Genomic DNA, 6,436 nt, shown 5'->3' with positions numbered 1-6,436 from the left:
CGAGAAGGGAGTTCCCCAGCCTGTAGGTATGGTGCTGGCTCTTCCTCTCCACGTGCAGCACCTTGCACTTGTCAGTGTTGAATCCCATCCTGTTCTCATCACCAGTTGGCGACACATCTGACTGTGTAGGTGTCGACACCACAGTCCCCCAGTTTCTTGATGAGAACAGGGTGAGAGACAGTGTCGAAGGCTTCCCAAAGTCCAGGAAGATGATGTGCACTGCTACCCCTGCGTCTAAGGATTTGGTGACCTGGTCGTAGAAGGCCGCCAGGTTCGTCTGACAGGACCTGCCTCGAATGAACCCGTGTTGGTTGCCCCTGAGCATAATCTCCCGCCCTGGCCCCTCGTGGACGTGCACTAGGATAACTCCCTCAAAAAGCTTACCCAGGATTGAGGTAAGACTACCTGGCCTATAGTTTCCCGGTTCCTCCTTCCTCCCTTTTTTGAAGATGGGAACCATGTTGACCCTCTTCCAGTCCTCTGGCCCCACACCAGAGCACCACGAGTGCTCGTACAGCCGTGCCAGGGGTCCCACAATGACCGCAGCCAATTCCCTCAGCACTCAGGGGTGGGGATCATCTGGACCAGCTGGTGTGAACATGTCCAGTCCCTCCGGACGTTCCCTGACTAGATCCTCTCTGACCCTTGGCCTGGCTGCGCCTCCCCTGGGTCTGTCCAGATTCCCAATGGGGGGATGCCCTGGTCCCTGCTCAGAAAAATGGAAGAAAAGAAACTGTTAAAGAGATTAGCTTTGTTGCCTGGTGCTACCACGATTTCCAAGCGTGTCCTGCAGAGGCCCCATGTTACTTGCTACCTTCTTCTTGGTACCCCCTCTTTATTTAAAAAAGGATTTCTTGTTGTCCTTGATCCAGGTCGCTAATCCCAGTTCCATCTCCACCTTGGCCTTCGTGACAGTCCCCCTACAATCCCGAGCCAAGGAGGTTTACTCCTCCTCGGTGAGGGCCCCTCCCTTCCATTGGGTGTATGCCTCTTTTTTGGCTTTGAGACATTCCTGGATGCTTTTGGTGAGCCATGGCGGCTTTTGAGCGCTCTTGCCCCCTTTGATCCGTGTGGGGATTGTCACCCTTTTGGCTTTCCCTAATTCGTTCATGCAGCTGAGACAGTCTGGACTGCATGTGGCCCAATTGTCACCCTTTGGGCTTGGAGGATTGTCTCCTTAAGGAACAACCACTCCTCTTGGACACCCGACTTCCCTCCCTCTGGGACCTCAGTGCCTCCCTGACTAGTGAAGGTGGGGGAATGGCCAGGCAGGGACAAGTCTGAACCTGCAATTATCTGCTTATCTCTTTGCATCTGACTTATCTGCTCACACCTTTTTGTGCCCGTCAAAGGATCCCATGGCACCCCTTGGTTGAGAGCCATAAGTTTAGTCAACCCCAATCCATTAAGCTCAGTATAGGAGTAGATGATTTCAGTAGTCCATCTCTACCTTAAAATCTGTGAATTAGCTGAAGATTTGACATCATGAATGCCCTTCATGCAGGTCTGGGGGCATTATGGTAGAGGCTAGAGTCACCAGCTGAAACCTGAGCTCCATTATACTAGGTATTATGAACAGAGGATGGCTAGGTGGCTACCATCTCACCTGAAACCAGCCCTTGAACTATGGATCTCCAGAACTCAAGATCTGGGGGACAGAAGATGCATGTTGTGTGGGCTGGACACAAAAAGAGACACACGTCACGCAAGGACCCAAGTGCAACAGGTCTATTGAGTCAGAGACAGCCCTGGCCCTGAAATGCTAAGTCTAAACAAAAGAGACCGATGAAGGGCAAGAGGTGAAAAAGAGGCACAAAGCAATGTAGGGGCTTTCCTGAGGTCACCCAGCAGCTCTGTAGCAGCAACAGGACTGCAACCCAGCCCCAGGGACTGCTTCAGTGCACCATGCTAGCTTGCATTGAGTGTGATCCTGCTCTGAATTATACCAGCACAGGGGCAGAGATGACGTATGGGCACACAAAAGACTTGATGCAAAGTACGCTTCATTTAGCATAGGGTACGAGCATGAATGGTTACAGCACTATATATTCACACCCTACCTTACCCTGCAATAGCTACCATCTCTCGTAGATGAAAGCATGCCATATACACATATTACCCTGCAGTAACTTGTTTGTATGCCCACAACCTTAGACTGTGACATCTAGGTGCTCTGACCTTAGTTACACCACAGCAAATTGGAGGAGGAGCCTTGCTGAAATCAGTGGAGCTGTCTCCTGACTTATGTATGCCTAAGGAAAGGCCACATGCGGTCCAGACTGTCTCAGCTGCATGAACAAATTAGCTAATTAATGGCTTACAAACTCAAAACAACACCCTTGGTCACAGGGAAAGCTGAGAGTCTCACCTCCACGCTAATGGTGTGATATGAAACATGGAGTCTGAAACATCCTTCTCCCGTTCAAAGGTGCCTACACTGGACTTGGGTGAGATCATTTATGTTTGACCATAACCTTGAAAGTGCTTCCTTTTACTTCACTCCTTCCTCTGGCAGATGTTTATTGGTATTGATGACACTAAGGAGTGCAGAATGGCTGGGTCCTTCCCACAAAGTTATATAACACTTTTATTGTTACAAAACCTAATTGCTGGGTATTAAACTTCTGGACCGGTTTCACATTAAATTGCAACTGAATAAGGTCCAGCTATTCAGTGAGGGGTTTTTCCCCTTATGACTAGACAGCTCAGAGCCAGTTTAAGCCATTGGGTAAGTAAAGTCTGCTCCTTTGGCATCCCTGTCTGGTAGGTTCCCCACTATACACATTTCATTTATTCTCCCATCGTGTCTGTGAAGCCCTGTGAGGATAGAAAGGTGGCTATGTCCATACTCTTACTGAAAGACAGAAAGCTTTGACTTGGGTTCGTTCCCTGCCCCCCAATTTGCTGTGACTTGTGGGATTGCTTCATCTCCTCAAGGTTTGACTTACACACGTGCTCTGCATGGATTAAATGGTAAGATCTTTGGGGCATCGGCTCTTGCCATGTGCAGTAGAGACTCAGTGCTTGTTTTGCTCTTAGCCTGTCAAAAAGCCATATCATTTGGTGTCATCTAAATCTAGGAGGTTCCTATCCAGTTGGACTATGAAGCAGCCAGAGCTGGTTAAAAGCACTATGTGGGGTGGAAGGACTTCCTCCCTTTTTCTCCCCAAAAAATCTCAGTAAAAAATTCCACATTTTGAAGAGACTCAGGACAGCCCCTAGATTGGTGCTGGAGAAGGCCTTGGTTGGGTCAAGCACAGGAAGAGGTTGCCTGGGGAAGTTGTGGACTCTCCATCCTTGGAGATTTTCAGAGCAGGTTGGACTGGCACTTGGCTGGGATAGTTTAATCAGCTGATTTTGTCTTGAGCTGAATAAGATTACCTTGTGGGATCCCTTCTAGCCCTACTTTCCCATGATCCTATGATCATCTGCCTTGAATACCCACCCAGGGGCAGATACAGAGGGGGTGCAGTTGTAAGCCCCACCCCTCCCCGACACACACACTTTTGATTCCCTTTCCACCCAAACTTTAAAGCCAACTGCCTGGAAGTGGCAGTGGCATTTCTATATAGGCAATGCTGAGAGAGTCAATTGACCTCATGGCTCATTATCATCTCCCTGATTCCTGCTAATCTCTCCACTCCACGGGCATTAATGACCCTCTCTCCTTTGCAAAGGCCTTCATGTTGCACAGTTCAAACAGCATTTTCTTCTGCAATTTTGCTATCTGTTGTCCATTCCTGGCAATTCCAGGCTCCTCTTCCATAGCCCTGGAGAGTGTTTGTATCTATAGCTAAAAATCTTAACTCAGGATTGGTAATATTAATTCAGGTGTAGAGAGACCTGACAGTGAAGCATAGGAGGCACTGTCAAGATACTCAGAAAGGCCAGATTTTATTTTTTGAGTCTGCGTAAGAGATGTACTTTTAACTATAATAACAACAGGATTAATGACACAGTATCCTTTGAAGATTTTTTGCCTAGTTTGTTGTGGGGGTTTTTGAGCATTATATATCAGCTGGCAACTCCATGTACATTCTAATACTTGTATTTGTTTTTGCTTTGATCCTAAACTGAACAATATAGTGCTAGCCTCCCATGTATATTAATCAAGGTTCTCAATTTCTCGTTAACTGGAGAAAAAAATTGTGTTGTGCTTCATATGATGATGAAGTACCCCACCATTTGCACTCCCACTTTTCAACATCCTAGATCTGCCCATGCACACTGTCCCATAGTTAACCAACAGCTCTCACCAAGGGAGGGGTGATGTGGATCCTGAAGAGCTTGGAAACTACGTCGTCAAGAGAAAACAGCATCTAACTCAATGGGTGCAGACTGCCAGGGCAATTGGATATGAGCCATCGTGAAATTCAGCAGCCTTCATGGTGATAAAGAAGCTCATTAGAAGTTTACAAACTTGGGCAATAAAGATTCATAAAAAAAGCCATGGGGGCATGACTTCTTCTTCTCATGTCCTTGTCATAACCTAGATGTTTTGCCAGACTCTTGCACAAGTGATAGCTTTTTCCATTGCTGCAGCGAGGTCCTTCTTTGTACTGGTCTCAGCAAGACCATGGTCTGCACTTCACCACACTCATGTATATTCATGTCTTTAGAGTAGCCTCATTGGGTCATGTTCCAGTTTGTGTGTGCAGGTGATTCAAGCATCGCCCTGTTGGCCAGTCTAGATCAGCCCCTGTGGGAAGGTCCTACTGGGGTTGCAGGTCCATTTCAGAGCCCCTGCTTGCACATAATCTTTCCTTCCATAACCTCAATCACAACTTGTCAGCTGTCATGTCCAATGGTGCAACGCTGGTCTCAAAAGTTTTGCGCGTTAAGCCATTTAATTACCTCTGTGTGGCCACAGAGTGGATGCCTGGAGTCTTCCATCTGCTGTGATCTCTCTTTTTGGTTCACTTTCTTCTGATATCAGGTGGTGCAATGCCAGCTAGTAAGTGCTGGCAAGACATGACTGAATGTAGATGAAAGGCACAAGAGGGGAATGGATGGCAAACCTAGGCTGAAGGATCAGTGTATGCAAAGCGTGCTCTACCCCCAGTGACGGCTGCATCCCGACACCTGCATTTTGCTCCAGCTGATTGCAAACAGCATTGGAAACAATAACATTTCCCCTCCCCAATGGACTAAATCCAATCCCTGATTATGTGAATTAATACCAAGTTTCAGGGTGGCCACCAGGGTAATGCGATGCGCTGGACCACCATAATCCTAAACAGAGCATTAAGAGACTCGTTCACACCCCAGCTGCGGTTCCCTGCAGGTGTTTCTTCCCAGGGTAGCTTGCAAATCTCCTCCAACCACCCCCTGGCAGCTTGAGACGTGTGGGGAGCGGATCCCAGTCTGAGAGCTGAGGATGGTCTTCCCTGGCAGGAAGGGAACAGAGCCAGAGAGGGGAAGAGTCGGGGGCAACTGCAAGCCATATGGGTCACTCTTTACTCATGCACGAAAGGAAAGAAAGAGGGATGAGAGAACCGGATACCTTCCAGGGACCCTCTCACCCTTAATCCCAGAGATCTGGCCACTGACATTCCTGTGCACACATGTTCTCTTTGTTAATTCAAGCCATATCCCCTGCCATGCCCCCCTTGAACATTTCCCCAACAATCCCTACTATTCATGTTTCACCAAAGGGAATTGGAAGGGTACTTTGCAAGGTGCTGGGTCCTCCTTCCTAAAGGACAATTAAAACGTCCCCCTCCCCCAGCTTTTCCCCCAGCCCAGCACAATGTCTGTCCACAGTCGCAATTTGCAACGCGTCGAGATCCTGTTACATCAAGCCCCGAGCTGACCCGGTGGTTTCATCTTGTAAAAATACCGCCCATGCCATTCATCTCTCTGATTACTCCTGGCTTAGAACAGGTGGGGCTTGTGGGGAGGGGACGACAGATCGAGGTCTTCAGCTATCAGGCCCTGGTGGAAAGAAATAAACCCTTTGTTTGCTTGCTCTCTCCCCTTTGTCCCCAGGGGTTCAGGTCATTCAAGAGGGACTTTCATTGCGGGGCATTTTTGATTCAGGTCCCATTGCAATAGTAGGAGCGTTGCCAGCAGATCAAGGGAAGTGATTCTTCTCCTCTATTCGACATCTGGAGTCCTGCGTCCAGTTGTGGGCCCCCCACTACAGCAAGGATATGGACAAGCTGGAAAGAGTCCAGCAAAGGGTAATGAAAATGGTTTGGGGGTGGGGGGGTCATGACTTGTGAGGAGAGGCTGAGGGAAATTGGCTGATTGAGTCTACAGAAGAGAAGACTGAGGGGGATTGAATAGCAGCCTTCACCTCCCTGCAGGTGGGACGCAAAGAGGACGGAGCTGAGCTGGTCTCAGTGGGGGCAGATGACAGGACAAGGAGCAATGGGCTCAAGCTGCAGCAAGGGAAGTTGAGGTTGGATATTAGGAAAAAAATAGGATGGTAATA

The sequence above is a fragment of the Gavialis gangeticus genome, unplaced genomic scaffold (genome assembly GCF_001723915.1).
Source record: "Gavialis gangeticus isolate Ggan-Ray unplaced genomic scaffold, GavGan_comp1, whole genome shotgun sequence".
Taxonomy (NCBI): domain Eukaryota; kingdom Metazoa; phylum Chordata; order Crocodylia; family Gavialidae; genus Gavialis; species Gavialis gangeticus.
Note: the sequence above shows the minus strand (reverse complement) of the source record.